This window comes from Notolabrus celidotus, chromosome 7, assembly GCF_009762535.1.
Source record: "Notolabrus celidotus isolate fNotCel1 chromosome 7, fNotCel1.pri, whole genome shotgun sequence".
Classification (NCBI taxonomy): Eukaryota; Metazoa; Chordata; class Actinopteri; order Labriformes; family Labridae; genus Notolabrus; species Notolabrus celidotus.
The window spans coordinates 24,669,571-24,694,687 of record NC_048278.1 but is presented as its reverse complement, the minus strand read 5'-3'; the positions used below and the strand labels follow the sequence as shown (position 1 = coordinate 24,694,687).

General features: G+C 38.7%; 1 protein-coding gene across 3 annotated transcripts in view; it reads left to right on the top strand.

The window, feature by feature from the left end:
* Positions 1-25,117, top strand: part of inpp4b (inositol polyphosphate-4-phosphatase type II B) — a 341,040-nt gene that overhangs the window by 116,518 nt on the left and 199,405 nt on the right. The gene's annotated exons all lie outside the window — the stretch shown is intronic.

The window sequence follows — 25,117 nt, the reverse complement described above, 5'->3', positions numbered from 1 at the left end:
CTCAATCCAACAGACACACATATACACACATACATTATATCTATGCTGGCAACATGTACAGGTGTATCTGGTTACTTTAGGTTTTGAGGCTACATTCTGTTGCTAAAGCCTGTCTCTATAGTGCAGCTGACATTACCTTTGATGGTAGATGCATTATGTGCACATTTCAGGGAGGTGATGCATAGACAGTATAGAGGGGTCAGTTTGCTGTAGGCTCTGCTGCACTGATAAAATAATATCAGCCTGACTCTTATTTTAGATTAGTCTATGAGAATCTAGAAAGGCTTCTCTTTGTATCAAACTACATAAAGTTTGACTGGATTTACCTTGCTCGACATTGCACATCCTACCCTGTAACCATTGCATATGCACACAACTGATATTGATGCTGAAGCAACATATCGTGCAGCCTTAACTGTACTGCAAATATAAGTGAAGTGTGTCCTTGAGGAATTGTTTTATTTACTGTGTTTGGTGTTGGAGTGTGCTGAAGACGGCAGCCACCAGCAGGAAGTGATGTGCCAGCACCTATAAATCAGTCTGAGTTACAAAATACACTCAGATTTCACCAAAGTTGTAACACATTTAAAATCACGTCATTGCCGATACATGCTCACTCCAAAGCAAAAAAAATGACTTGACTAAACTGAACTTTACGCTGTGTCTGTGTGTTCAGCCTGACACCTGCAGAGCTCCATTGCACCCTGGCGAGCAGACTTCCACATCATATCTAAGTGAGCCCTGTTGTATATGTGCACTGCTGTGCAGTTTTGACCGGCGGCGCTGGAAGCCCTGCAGCTTTTCAGATTAGGAATTCGCCTCACTTGCCTGATAATTACATGCTGATTTTAACGGTTGTTTTTGAAGAGCCAGCCATTCTTAATGAGGCCTCAGCCAATGCCTTAAAGCTTTCAAATTGGAGCTCAATCCCTCCTCACTTAAGACATTTGCTTCCTTAATTTAAATTCAGACGGCTAATACTGTATTACCTAATGCTTTTAATGGAGATACCAAGTACGACTCAGAAGTGCACAGTTACGTGATCGGCTCTATTAGTTTGTTTGAAGAAAATGTCACAACTGTAGGATTTATTTGTGAACATATGGTCTGAATTATGAAAAATACACAGCAAATACTGTATTTGTGTCATACTGTACAGAAATATGTTGTTTCCATTAATGTAATGTTTACAATATCACTTTAAGATCCTCCGTATGAGGATGCATGTATGCTGGATAAGTACTTCCAAAAAACAAACACAGAACATTTGGGCCGTGATGATTCTCATAATCACATCTTGTGTTGATTAATTTGAGGATAATCAAGTGATTAGATAAGTAATTTATGCAAGAGCAAGGATAAAGAATAAATTAGTTTGTCTCTTCTACAATGAAGAATGATTGTTTTCCCAGTACAAAAAACAGTGAGTAGGGAATTTTCCTTTTCTCTCGTTGAGTTTGATAAAATATTTTATTTGTAGTTTGAAGACAAGAATGATAAATTAATGAATATTTCAAAAACAAATTATTTTTAATTCAAAGTGTTACATTCGATAGAAAACATGATTAACACAAATTTAAGTTTATCTAGCTAAATAGAAGTATCCAGTTTGTTTGGACAAAGGATGTTAGCATGGGGAGACTTCCCTTAGATTGAGCTTAGATTGGTGCTACAGCGACATGACAGACAGATACAAAAGCTGAATTCAATATTAGGTCGTTTATTTTATAAATGTGGTCCCACAGCACAGAAGTTGTAGTGATGTTGCTTTTTGTGTTTTCATTAAATACTAAGTGTAACCTGATTTATTGTCATTGGTGAAGTTTAACCTGAAAACCAGAGCCAGGAAAATAAGTTTCAAAATATTTATCTTCCTTCCTTCCTTCCTTCCTTCCTTCCTTCCTTCCTTCCTTCCTTCCTTCCTTCCTTCCTTCCTTCCTTCCTTCCTTCCTTCCTTCCTTCCTACCCTTCCGTCCATCCGTCCATCCATCCATCCATCCATCCATGCTCCCATCCATCCAACCTTCCTTCTTTCCATCCATCCATACTTCCATCCATCAATTTCCTTACCTCCTATCCTTCCATCCATCCATTCATTTCCTTCTATCCTTCCTTTCTCCGTGCCATCTGTCCATCCATCCTTCCTTCCATCCATGCTTCCATACCTCCATCCATCCATGCTTCCATTCTTCCATCTATCCATCCATCCATCCATTTCCTTCCTTCCTTCCTACCCTTCCAACCATCCATCCATTTCCTTCCATCCATGCTTCCATCCTCCCTTTCTCCCTGCCATCTGTCCATCCATCCACCCTTCCCTTCCATCCAATGCTTCCATTCCTCCATCCATCCATGCTTCCATTCTTCCATTCCTCCATCCATCCATCCATCCATCCATCCATCCATCCATCCATCCATCCATCCATCCATCCATCCATTCCTCCATCCATCCATTCCTCCATTCCTCCATTCCTCCATCCATGCTTCCATTCTTCCATCCATCCATCCATCCATCCATCCATCCATCCATCCATCCATCCATCCATCCATCCATCCATCCATCCATCCATCCATCCATCCATCCATCAGTGCTTCCATCCATCCATTTCCTTCCTTCCTTCCTTCCTTGCTACCCTACCATCCATCCTTCCACCCATGCTTCCTTCCTTCCTTACTTCCTTCCACAAGCATAAGAATCGACAATTCTTCTTCAGGTCCACACGTACCATCGTACACACTTACACACACCATACAACAAAACAAACCAAGGCATAAACAGCAGGCAGAAGCATCTCCTCTCAATAATTTACCAAAATACGTACAGAAGGTCTAAAACTGGTTATAATACATGTTGAAGTTGTCTGATAGTGATGCATTGCATGCTGCTTGTATCTAATGAAACTACATTTGAGTTTTATTGCAATTTCTAAAAATATTGTACAAAGAGCTCTACAGCCAATAAACACTTAACAACCAAATAAAAACACAGTAAAAGCAGCAGGGACACAGAACAGTAAAACATGTGAGTACAGTTACAGAAACAAAACAATAAGAAACCGTCTAATGAAACTTCAGTAGCTATATAAAGCTTGTGTAAAACTAATGAAATAGAATATCACTGAATTAGAATGTTATTGCTGAATAAAAGCAGGTTTGTTGAAAGTAGGACAGTTTCAGTGCTAACTCTTGCACTATAAGAGTAAGCTGCCCACTGGCCAAACACATCCTGGTGTTTGCAGTTGTATTATTTATTCCATCCTGCAGGCACAATAGACCTGTAGTCTTGGTTGTATAACCCTCCATGGGGTTAGGTAAGGTAAGGTGTGTTAGCACATGTAGCTAGTGGGGGTTCATCAAACCTGCTAACAAAAGGGATTTCTGTTAATATCCATATGCATACAATCTGATCTACATCAACACAAGCAAATCTCCCAAGACCAAACCTTATTAGCTCCCACTATGTCTTTCACCCATATTTCTGGCCAGTCGGTCTATAGCTCGATATGATGTGAACGAGTGCCATCAGCATCATTGTAGAGGGATCTCACAAGTGAATCGTACTTGACTATCATCATTTGATCTGAACTTACTCTTGTGTATGAGTGACCTTTTCAGGTATACCTTTGGTTCACTTCCCTCTGAAAACCTGCTGGCTTAACCTAGGTATTTTTCTTTACTGATACTTTTTCCTTTTGTTCGTTTGAAAAGTTTTCATTACTGCTTAGTTTTTTATGACATTTTTTTCACAACTTCACCAATACCACCCTGAACCCTAAGACATTTGGTGAGGATCAGTTCAACCTCCATCCACCACATATCAAGTCTTTTACAATGCCTTAAAAATAGACTTCAGAGATGATTCACTGACTTTATTGTAGTTTTACAGCTAATGGGCTCCAGCCACAGAGGCTTTTTCTTCCTTTGACTCCAGTGAGGGCTGGCGAGGTGGGAAAAGAGCTGGCAGATTTTTTTTATTATTGTTTGTAAAAATGCCTTGCGGTTAAGCTAAAAGAGAAAAAAGGGCTTGTATCAAAACAAGTTGCTTTTTATGGTGGCTATTAAGGAGACTTAATTTTGACATTATTCATTAGGTTTTGGTAGGCCAACTTGTTGGTGATATCAGGACAGAAAATGAGTATTGGAGCAAACTTATTATCTCTTCACATTAGATCTAAATATGAATTGTGTTGATACATGTCTGGATAAAAATTTTTGGGGCCATTGGGTAAATAATCCCAATTTAGACCTTTACTAAATTGTGAGATGTTTTAGTCTTTAAGATTCTCAGTAAATTGTACAATAAATGACCAAAAACAAATAAAACTGCAGTGTCAGAAGCCCGAAGGAGCCTCAAGTGGTGGTGCATTAACACATTTTTCCCAGTCTGATCTAGCATTGATTTGAATGCTAAATCTACGTACAGTTATAATCTTACTCACTACAAACAGTTTGCCTGACTATTATTGGAAAATGTTAGGACTACTTAATATTTTACTCATGTCAACAAATCCATGGTCACAAGTGTCCCAGCAGCCGGATAGTGTATTGGATTATTTTGGAACTACCTTCTCCATGTTCATGGGTGCAACAGTGGCTCATCGATGTTTTTGTTCAAAAAACCACAAAGAGCAAAGTATTACTTGGCTATGTCAGACATGGACGACACAGTAAGACCATTTATTTGTTGGTAGAGAACCCGTAAATATGATCCTCGATACTGTGCACTTATGAAAATGTATAATATCAGCCTCATCCTCTCCACATGCCACTGTAGTTACTTAAAACTATGTGAAATAAATAGATTAGACTTGTAAATAAATTGTATTAAAATGGTTGATAAAAAGATGGACAAATCATCATAATTGTTGCTTTTGCTTGAAAAAAAAGAGTAAGACTTTCTCGAGCCTGGGGCGCAATTGGCCTAGCATTTTAAGCACCTACCCTATGTACAGAGGCTGTAATCAGCATTGGTTGCTGGTTCAACTCCCGGCCATTTCCTGCATGTTTTCCCCACCTCCCTTCCACCTATATCTCCTGACTTTCTTCTGCTGTCCTATAAATGAAGGTAAAAATGTCTAAAAGAACAACTTAAACAGAAAATTTTATAATAAAAAAGGGCAAAAAAGGAGAAAAAATGCGTAAAGAGTTAGACAGATGAGTTGTAAACGTGTTATCGAATGGCAAAGTACAGGAGATAATAATGACAAAGAGATGCAACCCGTTTGACTGAAACGCATACTTCAGTGTCTGTGTTGTTTATGACAATCATCTGGTGTCATACAGAGCTCCATTCTTTGAGCTACTGTTACAAGAGTTACCCTCATAGCTCCTTGAAGTAGTGTGTTATGGTAGTTAGAAGCACTATAGCATGTTATATGCATCTTTTAAGCTGTAATTATTATAGCTACTTGTTTTCCACTTGGACTTGAGGTTATTTTTAAGTGATTTTAGCCTTTAAGGCACATTTTCCTTTACCACTCTGAAAGTAATATGCATCATAATAATACTGCTTCAAAATACACCACTGCTCACAGCATGTATTGTATAGGCTCAGTAGTCATGCAGATAGTATCTATATTTTGCATTTGCAAAGGCATACACACTGCCATTGCGTCCAGATATCAAGCCAGCAGCAGAGTCGTTTACAGCAGGGTTTGCTGCACTGAACATCAAGGAAAAAGCAGAGGGTGTAGAGATTTCACAGTTAAGCTGCTTTGTACCTTTGCAATAGAAGAGAAATGTCAACAGCCCTCTTGTGTAAATGTTAAGTGACTGTTGCCCGTGTTAATATTCATGTTTTATGTCGAGGGATTAATCTTAATCTTTAAAGAACCTTATGCCAACAGATGTTTTTGTTTAAGGCCAAGACACACAAACGGCCATTGATCTTTTTTATATGGATTTTAATGTTGTTAGAAATATAAGCAACAAAAATAAAAAGTGAAGTACACTTTGAAATATCTTCAATATCTTCCCCCTCCCACTCTAGAGCCTCATCAATTATGGAAGTATCTGGTACAGTGGAGGTGCAGCATGCAGTGAAGCAGCAACAGCAGTAGGAGACAGCCTTCTCACCGTCCCACAATCCACTGCTCCCATTATTTGAAGCCACGAAGGTTAACAACACCAAAACAACAGCACCAACCATTATAATTCAATAAATGCAGTCTACTGTGACACGGCTGTCTGCACAAGTGTTTGTTTAACTCTGTTAACGGATATCATTGAGAATCAATTAGGTTTGGTATTGAGAGCTGCGAGTGAGAGAGCAGGTGTCTGTTCAGTTTTGTAGCCCTACATTTATGTCTGGGTACATTAGCAGTCGGCATGATCTGGACTTTTTATTAATTCAAGGACATAACCCAATGATGTCAGAGTCGTTGAGCCTCTACATCAAGCTGCATTTAACTCCATTTATTATCCACTGTTTATATCACTGCACAATGAATATTATCAAGAGCAATTTCAGTTTATTACCCGAAGCATATTTTCTGCCGATTGGGTTTAACAAGGTAAAAACCTGTGACTTTATGAAACCTTTTCTTTTTTTTCTTTTTAAATTAGGACCTGAGATAAATTTAGATGGGGCTCGAAATTAACGTGTTTACTTGGTAGCACTGGTACTGCCAACTACAAAAAGTTAGGAGCAGCAGCAAATATTTAGGAGCACCATCACTACTATATACATGCTAACATTTTAATTAATTCTCAGAAATAAACGTTTTAACAATCAGACCTGATTGTAAATCCTTCTTTTTCACACACTTGTCCAAGCAGTTCTCATAATATCCAGTCCAACCCTACAATGGCCTCTTCCACCACCTCAGAGAGGAGCTTAGACAAATCTCAGTTAGACAAACCAAGCTGGGGTAAAGTAACGATCATTTTGAAAATGTAACCCTGCAAAAATGATTAACATAAGTATGCATCCAAGTTAGAAAACAGCCGTCACAAATACAAGACAGCAACATAATTACACAAAAAGGACAGTTTGTTATTGTTTTTTTTTCCGGGGGCTGGGTGGGTAACATATCAAAGTATAAAAACTAAACACAAAGAAATTAAACATTGAATGGATGGGGGAAAAAAAGGCTTTCAACTCAGACTCATGATTGGCTCCTCACACACCCTGAATAGAAATATTTTCTTTTTTTTTTATAAGTTAAGCCGGAGATCAACAGGATATGTGGGGAGAAGAGAGAGCGGGGGAACACATGCAGCAAATGGTAGAGGCCGGGAGTCGTACCTGTGATAAGGACTACATCCTCTGTAGATGGGGGACACACTTAGACCGATAGGTCAATGATGCCTCGGACAGAAATATCTTGCTCTTTTGACGCTAAATATCTTGTGTGTCTGTTTGTTTGGCTAGTTTTAAATTTTTGGGGGCTTTTTTTCTGGAAACATCAACAAGCTTTTCAGGAAATGATACTGTGAGAGTAAACTGTATCAGTACAGGCAAAAAAATCAAAAGAAATGTGCTAAAGAAGCTTAAGTGCTACTTATCATTGGGTTGGTCATCACAAGGAGAACCACATTCACATGTAAGCACTGTACTGTCAATATAAAAATGTTGATTATAGCCCCTTTTAATGTCTAGATAGCACTTAATATAAAACATTTTCCTGCGTAGGAAATAATAATAGCCATAGTTCCTCCATCAAAGTTTCCCTATGCTACATTCAGTGAGAATAAGAACATATAAAATAGTGCTACTTTTCTCGAGTCACAGATTTCTCTTGCCATGAAAAGTCCCCGCATCAACCACCACCCGCTGTGCCTGCTCTGCAGCACTTCCCCTGTTAGGTGGTATAGTCTGTCGCCTGTGTGAACCTCCTGATCAAAGCTCCAGCAGAACAAGGCTCAACACAGCGGGGCCAGATCCTCTCTCTGCAGCTATAACAAGGCTGAGAATGTGGGGAAATAACTTTGCTGTAAATCCTCCAATAAGTAAATAGATTGTTGTAAAAATAGAAATAAACTCATGGACCTGCACACATTGTACATACATACATACATACATACATACATACATACATACATACATACATACATACATACATACATACATACATACATACATACATACATACATACATACATACATACATACATACAGGTCAATAATTCCACATGCACTGAAATACTCAGGATAGAGGATATGGTTTAGTAGCTGTGTATGCTAGTAAAATAAAGTTGTTTCTGCACATATCGTGTTGCTTGATCTGAACTGACTTGTTTGATTTCTTTCTAAATCTTTAAAGATAGATCCTTTGTTAGAAAGTAATTACGTCTTGTGCATGTTGCTTCTTTTTAGGGAGTCCCAGAGCTTTATATTGAATTCACTTTGAAGCAGCAGATTGAATTTAGCACAAATAAAGACAATAGGCAGAGAAAACTCATTATAGAGGACTCTAAGTGGGCCTGATAAATGAGAGCTGTATTGTATATCAAAGAAATGCATCTGTTGTGATGCCGTCTGACAGCTTCATACAGTGATGTGGCTATTTAAATCGAGGTTATTGAGTTAATACATGGTGATGAGACAAGTCCTTTGAGAAACTGCTCTTATTCAAGATGCTTAGTCCTGATGTTACGATGTTGAGCATGAATTGGAGGAAGCTTGTTTCTGTCATTTGCTTCATCACTTTTAGGGATACCATTTCAAAATTCACACCCTGATTGGTTTGTTACCGTGAAGCAGTGTATTTCTTTTTCACATATTGTACCATGAGAAAAAAACTAATCCGTGTACCAGCAGTTTGAACAAGTCATAAAAGTGATTTGGCTGTCTCAGTCTTGTCTTTTCCAGAAAGCTTTTAACCCCGGTGATTAGCCTCTGCCAGCTCCCTCAAGTCTCTCCGACACCTCTTTGGGCTTTTTATCGCCCATTTGTTGCTTTTCATTCTGGATGCTCGGAGAAAAATCATCATTAGCTTGCACCTTATCTACTCTTTATTTTCCCCCTGCGATGAGCCTTGTCGCTGGGATTTGGCTGATAATGATTGGTGCAGCAGTGTAAGCTTAATGGCTTCTCTTTATCTTCAAAGGCTTTGATTCCTCATTGTTGTTGCTTAGCAGACAATTAAGGGGTAAAGGCCTTATTGGTGATGGATTTCTGTGAGTGTTTTTTAAAGTACACTGCTGAGCTGGAGCCAAGGTTTTAAAAACAAAGTGCAGAAAAAACTCTTGTTCTGTACTGTGCAAAAACATGTTTTTGATCTGTTTTTTTTTTTTAAAGATAACACTCATAGAAAACTTACTCAACTTTTCACTATTTGCACTGAGTCATTGTCAGAAGATAACTTTGAAGAAAAAAACTTAAAAGCCTCACTTTGACCGCAACATCAGACAGACTGGGCCTCATCAGAAACGTTTATCACACCTCATGTCTTCTCACTTGCTGCTTTAAAAGAAACCAAGATAAAAGCTATAAGTGTACTTAAAAATTGACTTGTTTGAGTCATCAAAGGTTGTTTGTCAGACCCAAACACTGAAATGAAAATCCTTTTCATTTCCAGTCCTGCGAACAAGACTAATTTCATTGATCAATTAATCCTTTTTTCATTATATGTTCACAAATAGATGTTATCTTATGACATGTTACTAATAAAGCAGTATTAATCTCCACCCTGTGGTACTCTTTTGAGAGAGGAGACTCAAGTCCACTAACATGCAAGTACTTTGCAGCCGTAGAAAAAATAAGTCCGTGGCACAAACCTCGATTGGAACTGACTGATAGGTGAACGGCCATCTGACTTGACTGGATGGAGGAGAAAGTGGGACAAAGGGAGTGACAGGAAGAGGGAGATGATGAGCAGACGGACAGGCAAGGCCAATAATAATGTTGAAATATGACTCATTTAAGGAATTACAACTACAATAATAGTAATATTACTAAGGCTAATAGTTAAACATGTAGGAAGAATAATTAATGCGTCATGCGAGTCCACAGCAACAGACTGTCAGCAAAAAGGATTCACAGTAACCTGCAGGACAGGAGATTTATTACCTCATAACAACAACAATTCAGCAGTCATTCAGTCTGAAATACAGTATGTGCAAACACAATAAAGGCAAGTTCCACAATCAGTTCCTCAGAGATGTGACAAAAATCATCCTAGAATCTGTCTCAAGTTAGGTCTTGATTAATGAATCTCTGTTCATGCACAGTAAAAACGAGTGACTGGATGTGAGCACACAGACAGCACCGCAGTCAAAGCTACTTTCAGCCAAAGGGGGGATAATCCCTTCCTACCTGTTTACCTTATATAAGAGCCTACGCCAAAGATGTGTACGTTTTAAACTGTGTTTATTTTCTTGTAAGTTTTGATGAATGAGCAAACAAGGGTATTAAATTAACTTGTGTGGAACAAAGTTGCTTAACCAATTATATCCCTAATTATAAGTGTAGGCAGTTTAATTGGCACTTTGTATACTTGACTGGAGCTTGTCATGTCCTTACAGATTCTAATTGACTTTTATATCCTTGATCAGTGGATACCACAGCACAACATCAATTGCTTTTATGGTGTGTGTCAGGAGTGTGCTGCACTTTCATCTAACAAATTACAGTTGTGATGTGCTTAGAGTTTTTCCATGCAGCTGTGAATGTTCAGTGCAACAGAAGAGGGAAATAAATTCAGTGAAGAAAATAAAACACTGGGCTTCATGCTTGTGAAAACAGATTGTTTTTTGCAATGATGCTGCAGTAACGAATGTGGGGTTAAAATATGTTATTGAAACTAATTTAAAAAAAGGACACTCACTTGACAATTGATGAAAGCATATTTTTCTGGTGCTATAATTTTCATAATTTGATAATTAAGTGAGAGGGTTTATATCACATTATGTTTAATCTAACAAATTTATTCAGCTCAATAGGTCCTTTAAAATATTCTATGAAGAATCTATTATCAACAGTTCCTGGTTTATATGCATGGTTAGGCGTATCTCAGATGACACAAAGTTGGCGGCTTTACTTTTTAATATTTTCTAATGCTCTGAGGGGAAGGCCTTTTATGCAACACTAACACTGCTTAGTTTGCCGTGTTTTGTCTGCTCTTTGTTTACAGTAAAATGATGCTCCCCAGAACAAATTTGTCATTTATCCTCTTGATGAGGAGTAAAAGGGACATTATTGCACAAATAGAGTAGAATGAATAATCATATGTGCCAGCCTCAGAAGCTATTATGTGAGTTTTAGAATAGAATTAAAAAAATGTTCTTACAAGAGGGCTTTTGAAAATGCTACATTGAGAATGCTGCTTTGTTGTTGTACGTTTGTGCTGCTTTTATCTTTCAAAAGTTTAGTGAATCTTTTTGGAATGGTGGATGTTTTTTGTATGGCAATCTTATGGCTGTTTGTCAATTTAGTCCACTGCAAAACGTTATCTTTCTGCTGTAAATTATGAAAACATGAGTAGAATAACTGAAGATTACTGCTGATAACAGTAGCTACTCCTTGTTTTGATCAATTTTATTCCCATACAGAAAAGGTATAATAAAAATTTAACGACTTATGTGATGTAGGGTTGGGCAATATGGACCAAGAGTCATATCTGGATATTTATAGCTGAATGGCGATATACTATATACCAGGGGTTCCCAAACTTTTCAGCCCGCAACCCCCAAAATATAGACGCCAAAGACTCGCGACCCCCACTGTCCCTCAAAGTGATTTAATGTAGCTTCATTTATCTGGTCTGCAGAAAATTAGCCTACCTATATGAGCATGTGGCTGTGTTTCCTGTGCTGTTATGAATTAACCTACTGCTATTGATGCTTTTGATAATTAACTGTTCACTAACCCTAAACTTAGGAGTCATCTGGCAACAAAGAAAGGCAGAAAACTCATTACATTTTCTATTTTCAAGGTTTTATTTCAAGTGTAGCTACTATTTTTGTCGATATTTTTTACTATAATGGGTAAAATGTGCTATTTTTAGATAACTTTTGCCATTCAATTTTTTTTGCATTTTTTTCAGAATTCCTTTGTTCACCACAAGTTAAGAAATGACATATAAGTAATACAAAACCAACAAAGAGACGAAAAAATTAATAAATAAAAAAAATAATAATAATAATAGTACACAAAGAATAATAATTAACGGTACAGGAAAGGAAGATAAACATAAGAAAACAAGGTAAATAATAATAAATATTTTTAGATAACTTTTTAAAAAATCATTCTGGTTGATATCTCACGACCCCCTATTTCTGTCTCGGGGTCCCAACCCACACTTTGGGAACCCCTGCTATATACTGTAAATCTCAATATTTTTTTATAAAGAAAAAACTCTAAGTTTAGCCTAAACATTTCATTCAATTAGATCATTCTGTAGTCGATAAGCATTCCACTGTTAGTTGTTCTTAGTGTAAGCAATCTGTTTACTGAGCATTAGGCCTGGCATCCATATCTTTTTCATTCAATCATTCAACACTGAGCTCACGTGTTGAGTTGCTCCACTCTGACAACTGTTGTTGTTTGTTATAGCACCCGGTCCCATTGGGCAGAACTTCCAGCTGTGAGGGGATTCCTCAGTGCACACCAGCGAGGTAACTTTTTTGGGATTAGGGTAGAATACCTCACTTTCATCTCTCATGTCCTACGACATGACTTGCGCTGCAGTAGAAGCCACACGCTGTGGTAAAGGCTAGCTGGCTAGCTGACAACCGAATCTTATTCTTGTAGGATTAGGGTAGCTTCTTCTGCTTTCTGGTCATTGCAACAGCTCTATATTAAATACATATGTTTGTTGAAAATCTAAGGCCAAAACTACCTTAATTGATTTAAAGAAAGGAATGGCTTTACATACATGCTGACCTTAGTCAACCTTTTTTTGTGCTCCTCTGTTGCTTCAGAAGAGTCCTCCTATCAGTGCTGTGATAGAGGTTTGGTAAGCCACACTAAGCTTCTTCATGGAAGGAGGACTTGATTCTCTGGTTAGCTGAGGAAACCCTGCGGCTGTCCTTCATTGGAACAGCCTGTCAACAAACTGACAGGAGGGTTTGCAGCTTGAAAAAACACCCAACTGTGGCCAAGTGCCCCACTGTTGCTCAGTGATGGAAAAAGATTTAGTTAAGAAATGCTGACTGACTCTGTCTCCCTCTATTCTTCTGTGTAGCAATGCATGCACAGGTGATAGAGTTTGAACAATGAGAGGAGACAGAGTACCTATGGGTACTTAGTGTAATGTGCTTCAACCTATATATAAGAAAGGAAATTAAATATAAATTTTCAATGTCAAAACACTGTGTAGTGATTTGATGTTTGAGCCAAACGAGAGTCCGAATCTGCTCAGTGCTTCACAGGGTACATCAACACAGTCTGTCTAGTGTGCTTTTGTTTGCCCTGTGTGCTTGCACATGGGCCTATGCAACTGTTTCTGAAGCCTTTTGTCCCTCATGCACAGAAGAGCTGTACAGTCTTTGTATAAACTGAGATTTCACAGTATATAGCTGCTGTTTTTTCAAAAGAAATCAACTTTTACATTTCCCAGAAGTCTACAGCAGACAAAGCTATTCAGTCTTTAAAATGTATTATGAAACTCATGCTGAAACTAGGGGAATAATCTATCTGCCTTGCAGAAATAATCAATCTAGATTTTAGCTTCAAGGAGATTTTATTGTTTAGCACACAGTGACAGAAATTACCTTTGGTTAGGGGCTCAAACAACATAAAAATCAATCACACCCATTAGACAAATGTCTCAAGATTACTGGTTTAAAAAGCACAGTGCTTTTACCCATTGCCAATATATACGCTTGCTAATCAAATAAGTGATGTTTTTCAAGTGCCGGTCCAAATAAACAGATTTAAAAGAGAATTGTACACACATTTTAGTGATACATTGATTATTATATTAACTATCAATATAACTTTTTGCAGGTCAAGGGTGTCATGCCAGACAAAATTTTGTGGGGAACAGTGCGAGTAGGGGTGCTTCCTAGAAAAAAGAAAATAGGGAGGAGTGCCCTGCCTGATCTGAATCCCAGTGGTTTGATTTTGTAATTCTGTGCTAGTTATGGATTGGCCATAACAAACACTTTGTTCAAACATAAAGTTATTTTTAAATGCCAGAAACTCCCAAGGCCAGAGGTAATTTATCGTCTCTAATGTTGTTTCATCAGACCTATGGCTGTTTACCTTGGACACTTGGCTGAAGAGAGAGGAATAGCTGTCAACTGATCACCACCTGGTGGATAGCTGAATCGGCTGGTGGGGGAAGTTGGGGTGAATTGGTAATGCCTGGTGGAAGACCTGTGAATTCTTCAATCCCTGGCCCTGGAAGAATTATTCATGTATCCTGGGGAAGGTTGGGGGCATGGAATCAGAGTGTGTCATGTTCAAAGCCATCATTGTGGAAGCAGCTGTTGGGAGCTTAAGTCAGAAAGCCATCCGTCCCTGTCGTGACAGAAACCTAAGAGCCTGTTGGTGGACATTGGCAGTGAAGAGAGTAATCAGGCTGAATAAGGAGGCCTTTCCAGCTTGGTTAGCCCAGGGGTCTTATGAAGCAGCAGATAGTTATTGGTTGGCTAGAAGGTGGTTGTGGAAGCAAATATCTAGGTGTTGGGGGAGTTAAGGGAGGCTATGAAGAAGGACTTCTGGTTTGCCTCAAGGAAGTACTGATTAACTGTCAAACAACTCAGAAAGGGAAAGCATGAATTTGATCAGGCTGTTTTCAGAAGGAGTGAAGACCTGCTGACCCTGAATGCGGATGTTGTTGGATGGTGGAAATAACACTTTGTCTCCTCATTGGAGGACCTTTTGGTTGGGTTTGGGAGTTACTCATAGCCAGGGGAGGACTGACCAATATTTCTTGTCAGCAAGGTAGTGAAGAAGCTCATCAGACGTAGGGCAACAGGTGTAGACGAGATTCCCCCTGTGATGCTGAGGGCTCTGGGCATTGTTGGGCTCTCTTGACTGACATGCCTATTCATTGTCATGAAGGTCTGGGACAGTGCCTGTGGAATAGATAAATGGGGTGGTGGTGTCCATTTTTTTAAAAATGGGGACCGCAGGGTGTGCTCCAATTATTGGTGTATCCGACTACTCTGTCCCCTGTGCAAAGTTAATTCCAGGATACTGCAAGGAAAGCTCTGGCCAATCATTGAACCTCAGATAGAAGAAGAACAATGTTGATTCTCAGAGCTGAGAGTAGAGTTGTTTGTTCTTCTCATTGAATGGAGCCAGTTGAAGTGGTTTGGGCATCTTATTGGGATGCTTCCTGGGTGCTCAACTTTGAGTTTTTTCCAGGCATGTCCAACTGGGAAGAGATCCTGGGGTAGACCCAGCCGTCACTGGAGGGATTGTCTATCTTGCGTGACCTGGGAATACCTCGGGATCCCCCCAACTGAGCATAAAAGAGTTGTTTGGCAGAGGAACATCTGGGTATGGAAATCAAACCCATAACAAGCTCCAATCAAACATCTATTTTCAAAAAAGGCTGTAATCCAGTGTTGTAGTCGTGCCGCCAAACCACGAGTCTGAGTAGAGTCTCGAGTCATCAGTGTTCGAGTCCAAGTCGAGTCACGAGTTCTGAAAATCAGGAGTCTGTACTACAACACTGCTCTAATCACAAGCAAAAAGCAGCAAAGCAATTCTTCTTTTCGCTTTTGTTCTTAGGAAGCTTTTTTGAAAAGCACTATGCCTCTTATTAATCTAAATTTTTAATAAGAGCCAGTGTTTAATGAAATGACTAATCATTAAAATTACATTTACGACTGCAGAACAACCATCCTAGGAGGATATGAACTCCTAATGAGGTCAACATACTTGTAGATGCCTTTTAAAACTTGAAGCGGCCTTTTAAAGAGGGAATAGGCCTTGAGAGAATCATTAATAGGCTTGGACTTAAATGGCTTGATGATTTTCTGCTATTTGATGCCTTTTTTTTTTCTTTTCTTTGTTAACTAAACTTCTCTATGTTCTGTTGCAATTCAGAATCCTAGAATGATGACGTCAACACTGGAGAAACAAGCAATGCACTCAACACAGTCCAAGGTCATGTATAACAGCAAAATTTGGAATCAATTCAATGCCAATACACACTAGCAACACTGAACTAATCAGCAACAGCAATCATTTTAGTTGGTCGGTTCGATTTGGAACACCAAGTTAGATTAAGGTCAAATTAAAGAATAGGAGAAAGTGGTACTTCAAAGCAGACTTGACGAGGACAACTAAAATAAAAAAGCACTAACTTTACTGCTCCTGTCTTTCATTAATAGGCCTGCAGATGTGTCAGATGTGTGTAATTGAATATCATCTTTGTTATTGTTGTTTTGATAGTTAAATGAACTGTTTTACAGTTACTGTTACTGTTTTAGCGAGAAAAGGTTATTTTCATGAGTTTCGAAGTAGATTTTCACATTAATGCTGTTTCAATTTACAAATGTAGTGCTTCAACATGGTTCTCACATTGGAATTATTAATTCCATATTTCTAATTTTTAGTATTAGTAGTAGTAAATGTACAGAGTATCAATGGTTTAACCCTAGAACACTATCGCTGGGTGATTTTCACCCCAGCAAACACATTTACATGATTTTCATTATGTTACGTTTGTCTGAGTGTCATGGGTCCCTGAGTAACTTCAGCATTGTCTTTGACGTCTTTGAAGGCATAGGTGTGTCCCTATTCCAAAACCCGCTTTTTCTTACAGGCACGTGTTCGGGTGATTTTCACCCGGCAATAGTGATTTTTTGTTTCTCACTCCTGCAGCTGTTTGTGTGTCAAGGAGACTGTGCCTTCACTAGGGAAGTCTCAAATGTTCCAGGAATGGGTGGACTGAACACCAAGTTTCATAATTTTTTTCTTCATGAATTTTTTGGTCCCAAATTCAACAGTTTTCAGTAATTTTGGAGCATTTTTATAAGTTCCCCCCTTGATATATTACTTTCATGTTGTTAGACATCACATGGCCCAGTTTTAAATAAAAGAACACTACTCTAATTTGTCATGTATTGTTATATTTTGATATATTTTGATGACAAGTACTTTTTATTGGGTGTATTATATTGGGTAAAAAACACCTTGAGTTGGTGATGGTGTTACTAATTTTAGCGATAGTGTTCTAGGGTTAAGCATGTTTTTTTTAAACAGCTATCTGTTTGGTGTCATTGAATTCAGCTATTTGGGTGATGTTTTGAATTTAAAGCACTGTTCAATGCAAACTCACCGGCTGCAGGTGTTGTGCACGGCTCAGCCGGAGCAGCAGCCACGCGCCATGTCTCTGCAGTGGTGATGGGGGAGCAATACACAACAGCTGGTGCTACTAACAGTAATAACATGGAGGTTGAGAATTTTTTACGAGACATTACCCCATCTTTGGAGACGAAGCAGACAGGCTGGTGGAAAGTCAAAGCAGAGACATATTCCATCCTGATAAAGCTAGCAGACCAGTGTCTCTGCATACCTGCAATGTCCATGCCTACCGATTGCTGCCTGACTGATTGTATCCAAGTTATGCTCCCGACTGTCACCTGACTACGTGGACATACTTTTTTTTCTCAGTGAGAACAAATAGGCAGAAAACTGGACACTATGAGTCTAAAATACTTTTTCTCCTCAGTTATCTTGTTGTAGCAAATCCACATTTAGTAGTTTGAGCTATGCTCTAAATTATTATGTCTGCAGGGACTATTCTTATGAGTCTGCTCTGCATGATGATATTTAGTGTGTTAAACAATTTTTTGCTCTGTAGCTATATAATACTGTCAGATATATGCATCATGTTGCTGTGGAGAAAATAGGTAAAATAAGTAATTGATCATTTAATGTGTAAATTTCCAAAAATTAATTAAAACATACATGTTTGTTGCTTTCCTTACAGCCTTTGTTAGCTCACAGGGAGTTGGAGAGAGTTGTTAGTTATCCATCTCAAACTTTTTCTCTGGCATTTTTGTGCAACAACTTTTAAAGGAGAAGCAAGTGAGTGCTCTTGTCTTGCACCTGTTCAGAGAGATGTTCACATAAAGTAGATACACCCAGCAAACAGTCGAAGGTCATTCCTGGCAGGTGAAATGAAAAGCAGAGTAACAACAGATGTTATTCAGGCTCCACAAAAATGTTGTCAAACCTCCTAATGCAGACAGAAAAGGTTGCGCGCAATACTGAACAAAATTCCAAAATACAGATTGTGCAGAAAAGGGATGTCAGTAATTATAAACACTCAAGTTTGAACTCATTAAGAATGTCCCTTGAGTTTGTTAGATAAACCTGACTGACACTGAATTACACCCGTTCAACATCACAGTCTTTCAGCAGTGGAGTGTTTGCTTTGGTGGTCTTTATTCAAGCTTCTCGTAAGAACTGCTTAATGTGTGTGGAACAGTAGTTAAGCACTCAGACAAGGATGATACACCTGTAGAACTCTTGGCTGACTCAGGATTGGTAATCTAGCAGGTAAATTTAGAGATGTTTTAAACTGAAGACGGCTGCTTTTAACAAATATGACTAATCATTTTCTATAACTGAAAAACCCTCTCACAAGCTGCTTCTCAGAGTTCTTGGTGTTGTGATTGAGCACTCAGGTTGGCTTTTCTTCTCTTAAGCCCAACTTTTGAAACAGCATAGTGTATAAATAAATCAAATAACCTTTTAGAATTCAAACTGAAAATTAGCTTTTTGTCTCATGTTCAAATAATGTTTGATTTTGTTCAACCGCTCATGTGTCTTTAGATTACTATTCAAATAACAATCTTTAACAAACTTAATTGTGCATAAGCATCAGTGCAGGTATTGGACAGGCATGTATAGGACAAACTAAAGAAAGTGTATGCTACAGTCGTTATTTTCTACTCTGCACTTTTCTTTCTAGAGGCAACAGTTAGGAACAACCTGAGTTGAGATAGAGGTAAAGAGATGAGAACAAAAAATAACATGATCTCAACAAACTTTTTTTTCTCTTTTTCCTTTTTTGTCTTTATAAGCAAGGGCAGTTGAAGACGGGAAAAGTGGGGTGTAAAGCGAGGGGGTGGCAGGGTGACATGCAGCAAAGGGTCATGGCCGCTGCGATGAGGACTTTAGCCTCAGTACATGGGGCACAGGCTTAAATCCCCAATCCCGGCCTGGGGATTGAAGACATAAAACAGTAACGAGACATTAGATCATGGAGTCTGGTGTTGCTCTGTATAATGTAGGCCTATAGTATAACTTTATAACTAACTAACTATAAGATAAACTTCAGTCTGAAGTCTGTCAGTAGACAAAGAAACAAACAGTGACAGTTGACTCGTATCATTGATCCCTCCACAGGTTGAATGTGCACTCAGAGATCATGTGTTATGTTTTAATTTTCGAACAGGTGTCATAGGGACAACCTCACCTGTAGAGAATAAAAGAGACGCACTCCGCGGAATGTTTATTTAGTCCCTTTATCGTCTTGTGCCGTGTTGGCAGCGTCCTTTCTGCTGCACTGGACTGATTTGAATAAGACGCCGCCAACACTTCGTTTTAATGTTGCAGTTAAAAATGAAAACAGTGTTCTTCATGAAAACACCATCTGACTCTAACAGGACCTGGGGCGGTACGCAAATAGGCGAAGGACACTGCCTCACACTTACACTACTGGTCAAAAGTTTTAGACACCCCAATTTTTCAAGTTTCTTATTGGAAATTATGCAGTTCAAATGTTCTTATTGCAGTTCTTATTGTGCTCTGAAATGAAAACATTGAACAAATAAACAATTGAATTTCACAAATAAATCGTGGAATCAATTCATAAACCAAAATGTAATCTAAACTTTTGACTCATCGAAGTAGCCACCTTTGGCACCTTTTTCTTGCCATTTATTATTGGCATTCAGTTTTGGGTAATCTTACCCTTTCTTTTTACCTCTAGCAGTTCACCACTTACTTTTGTACCATTTAAAGCTATTCAGTGGATGTGAACTGTTTGGATTTCAATAAAAAAAGTGGAACAATTGGGGTGTTCTAAAACTTTTGACTGGTAGTGTATAAATGACGGAGAAACTCTGCACTAGTGTCACAAATTTTTCATTTACAAGTTGCACCGAGCATAATGTACCGCCCCCTTTTTGACAGAGACATTAGAAAAACTCAGTGTAGCGGAGCCTTCACGATTAGATTAACCGTGGCACTTTTAAACGTGGTTAATAGAGAAACCGGTTAATCCCAACATCGCTAGACTCCAGTGGCAACAACTACTACTATCCGTCTCATCACTATCATCTCTCTCTCTCTCTCTCTCTCTCTCTCTCTCTCTCTCTCTCTCTCTCTCTCTCTCTCTCTCTCTCTCTCTCTCTCTCTCTTAATCCCCTCTATCCCTCTTTCCAACCCCAACTTGGTCGAGCCAGATGGCTGTCTAACATGAGTCTGGTTCTACTCAGGGTTTCTGAATGTTAAAGGACGTTTTCCTTGCTGCTGTAACTAGCTAAATACTGCAAAGTGCTCTACTCATGGGGGATTAAGATAAGATAAGACTGAGTCTTACCCTGTCTTGATGTTGGGTCTCTGTAAATAATTCAACATAGAGTATGGTCTAGACTTGCTATGTTTGTAAAAGCGTCTTGAGATTACAGCTCAGGATTGATCCGCATTTTAAAAATGTTGAGCCCCCTGAGTATGGACATGGCAAGATACCAGCGCACCCTGACTGTTTTATTACTTAACGGTGTTTACATCACACAGCACTGTCATTGTTGAAAACACTCAATGACTCCACCTGCGTAATGATCACCACTTACCACAGATATGATTACATTTGTTTCATGTAACGAAGAACATTAAACGTGATAATTATCTGTGATAAAACTCTGAGCTCTGTGGTTGAAACAGAGTGCTGAAGCTCACCTTCTGTTGCGCCCTGTGTAAACATGATGTGGTTAATGTGATGATAAAGGATGACAGTAATTGTGAACACACTCTCCTACGCTCTTTCTCTTCTTGTGCTCAAGCATGTTTGTGTCTTTTTTCCCTCTAACCTCCCTCCTGCCTGAACTGAGCCTTGCTGTGTTAAGCTGTATTGTGCTGTCAAAGCATCTTGAGTGCTTGTGTCAAGGAGGCCCGCACGCATTGCTTCAATCCTCTGAGCCATGCAAATAATTGTGTTCCTGACTGATGTCCCATGCATTTTTCATACAGGAGCTTGACTGTGTGAGCAATGAGTAAAAAAGTTTTTCCCTTCCCGCCGACCCCCACCTCCTCATCGGCGTACACCGTATGTCTCACCCTCCTCTTCACCTCTTATTCATCCCTCCATGCACACATTTCCAGCCTCTATCATTGAAATCAATGGAATTGATTCTTCTGGGGTTAATGGATTTTGCTGCCAAGGTGAGGAGGATGCACTTTAATCATGGCAGATCTTAAATATTTTATCAGGGAGAGCCAAAGGTTCAGAGCTGGAGCTGGCAATGTAGGGGGAGAAGTGATAGGGGAGAAAGGTTCCCTGTGCATCTCTCCATGCACTCTGGTCTAACAATGGGCCAGATGTTGCTCTCATCGAAAAAAAACCAGCTGCAAAATGGTATCAGGAAGAGGATGACAGCGAATTTTTTTGAGCTTGTTGCCAGCATGGGAATGCAACTGAGTGTAGTTACTTGGTAAGAAGAATTTCCATCAGTGTACCTTGAAGTGGAATTGTTTTCAGTACTGATAAAAATTATGGGGATTGTTTAGATACTGTCCAAACTGAAGGGTCAGGCATTCTCAAGAACCCCAGTCCATTCACCAATCTGATATAATAATTTATAAATACATGTTCTGTCTCAACTGTGACTGATTGTCAGCAACACAGTAAAAGAAAATCATATTTATATTCAGTCAGCAGGGCACAGCTGTTATTTATTAAGTACATGATTGGTTAAAATGTTGGATGTCAATACCTAATGCAAAACCTAATTTTGTGAGGTAAATGTGTGTTGGGAGTAATCCAAAAATGAGACTGCCGGCTGCTCTGAACGGCTTGTTCTAAAAGTTACACAATAATTACAAGAGGGACATGAAATTTGCTCAATTTGTGATGTCACCCATGGGTGAATCAAAATATTAAATTTATCAAACACTGAAGTTCTGCTCTTTTTAGATTCTAGGGATGTTCTTGTTGTTCCCTTTCCAAACCTTTGAGTCTAATTTGGGGTATAAAGCATATGGCCATATTTCACAACAGAGAAACACCAGTTAACTAAACAATGCTAGCAACTTTGGAGTAGGCTCCCAGAGAGCTGGGTTAACCGAAGAAAGTAGGCTTGGGTAATGTTAGGTAGGGGAGACAGTGGGTAAAATGAAGTGTATAAACACAAGTGAGATTTTTCAGAGACACCAGCCTGAGATAAATGATGAGGGTTTTTTAGCTGTAATTCATGTAAAGCTACAACTGAGGTGTCAAAGGGAAATTATAAAGCCTGAGTATCATACGCACCTTTGGAAGTAAATGAATGTATTAGAATCAGTATTGTGGAGAAAAAATGTGTTTAAACTGCACTATGTGGTGTGCACTGGGGATTTGGGAAATTGTGTCTTACAATGTTTTTAGCAATACATCAATGAAACTATCAGGAGCGATCTCTAACACTTATTAAAATGTATTACTCAACACAAGTTTCTGACAGAGCAGAGACAGAAACATTTCACATCACTTTTACTTTGTCATGGCAGAACACCAAATGTTCCCTTGTTCAGTGACAGTATTGTTCCATTATCAGACTCACACTTCAAAGATGTTAGCTTAAAATTGAGTCCCAGTACCTGGTGCAAAACAAGAATAACTGCTACAGTAACATTTTCAAGCTTTGTGTGAATGTTGATACACTCTGTGTTTGAACAATTTCATTCTGTCATTTTTCAAATGTGTTGTACATCTTTGCAAACATTTCAATGAGGCTACTTGCATCAATCTGAGCTAGCAGCACTGTCTTTGTGGCACATGGAACATTCACAGCATATATTATTCAAAAACTGCTACGGTGCTGTAGTTGTCAAAATGACACATTTAAAGCAAAACACTCTTGTTTTATTTTGAGTCAAACATACTTTGTAAAGTGACTATCTTTTCCAAAATTATGTCAAACTGGACCCTGTTGGTTATTAAATAAGTCTGAGTCATCATCCAGATTCACCTCTTCTAACAGTGTGTAATGATTTTCCGGGCTTTTCCTTCACAGTGTATCTCATGCACCACAGTCTCATTTTTTCAAGGTTCATCTCTCTGGTTTAGAATTACTGCTTGTGCAAGGACATGATTCCTTTTCATTGTGTTTTGTTTTTTACATACTCTTTCAATTCTGTTGAATAAAAGCAAATGTAAAGCACACAGCACAGCAGTCTAAAACAGACTCAACAGTCTCTACCAAGCAAAGCCGAACTACTGCAAGACAACTTTCGGAACCTACCAACAGTAATCGCGCTGTGAAGCACTCTGAAATTGAGGTTGTGGACACTGGCAATACGAAAAATAAAAGGTTTTAGTGAGCACAGGCCTGATAAAGTTCACTGCGCAGGAACCCCATCCAATTAGCAGCTGTCAGTAGCACATTGATGAGGATGAAAACTCTCAACTAACTTCCCCCTTTGACCCTAATTGAGCTGGAGGTGCTGCTTTAGTGAATTCAACAACTTTTCAAAAAGACTTAAACGCTGCAGCTTTTGGAGGGCATGTTGTAATTATGAATTAAATATACAAGCCGTTTAGTCAAACTGTGTTACAGTTAAGCAGAGATAACTTCCATTTCCACAAAATTAACTCAAGCACGAAAGCTCAAACAAAAAATAAAACACCAATAATCATTTGTTTCAGTATCTATAAAAATTCTGGCAAGAGCCTGGACAAGCGTGTGGGATTGAGCGCATTTACCTCATAAGATTTACAGCCCAAGTTTCACCTGGTAAGGTTTGTTCAAAAGTTGAATCTTAGGTGTACCTAACATTTGCCCTCGGCCATGTGCTACTGTTATTCAGATAGACAAGCAATTCAAAAGACTGATTTCTAAATTCCCCAAACTCTGAAATTATAAGGCATCAAAAGTAGGCCAAAGTAGAAGATTGTTTTACGCTTTATAAGAAAAATAAATGTTTCTACATGTTACATCAAAAGTGAATACCAAATGCATAATTGGACAAAATTCATTTGTAATTTGAAATGTGCATTTATATATTACGTGTAAAGCCAGAAACTTGTGCAATACCCAAATATAATTTCAAACACTTTCAGCAAACCCTTTGACAAGACCATGCACTCGTCATTTTGATGTCTTCTTTCACCTGAAAGTGCATTTGATATTTTCCTTAAGTGCAAAAAGCACACTTCAGACAGATCCCTTTTTTAATGTAATATAGTTGTACAGTCCATGCCAGTTTCCTCCACTTAGCGCCACGTCATATCGATTTGACAAACTCCAACAAGGATGAAAAATGACTTTTCAAGCATAATTTATAAATCATCATGTCTTGAATGACGGCACAAGTGACGTCTCTTTTCCTATAAGCTCAAACTGGAACACTGATAGAAAACCTGTAATGATACAGGCTTAAAGAACACGCCATTAACTTTCTTTAACCTAGGCAGTGTTTGTTTGGCTAATCAAAATCAGTTTTGTAAAGTGTGCTTGTGAGGGAGAACCCCCTCAGCCCTGTTATTGTCTTGAAATGGAAGCACACGAGACAGTCTGAATATGACACATCGTAATCAGGATACTCCGATGTTTCAGCGTAATTGACAGTGTCAAAATGCCTTAGTCATAATTACCTCACTTTCTTCTCAGCAGACGGTTTGAAGAATGAGACATCTGCATGCCGAGACAACACGGCACTTAGCAGCATCACAGACAGAAATACAAATTCAAATGCCAGCTTACAAAAGAAAATGTCACACAAGGTTCTTCATCGTAATGATTTCCGCATTCATATTCATCCAGTGACAGTTAGATTTTCTTTTAGGATTTTTAAGATGAAAGATTTCTATTCAGGATTCAAGGCGGCCAATGTCACATGTTTATGACTGAGTACTTCAGTAAAAAAAAACAAATCAATGAGTCTTCCCAAAGTTACAGCCTTCATCCTTCTCTGCTCCATTGACAGTTAAACAATGAAGGCTTTACCTCCAAGAGCTGTGGTCAACCCTCCTTTTACCTAACTGCCTAAGAATGGGGGAAG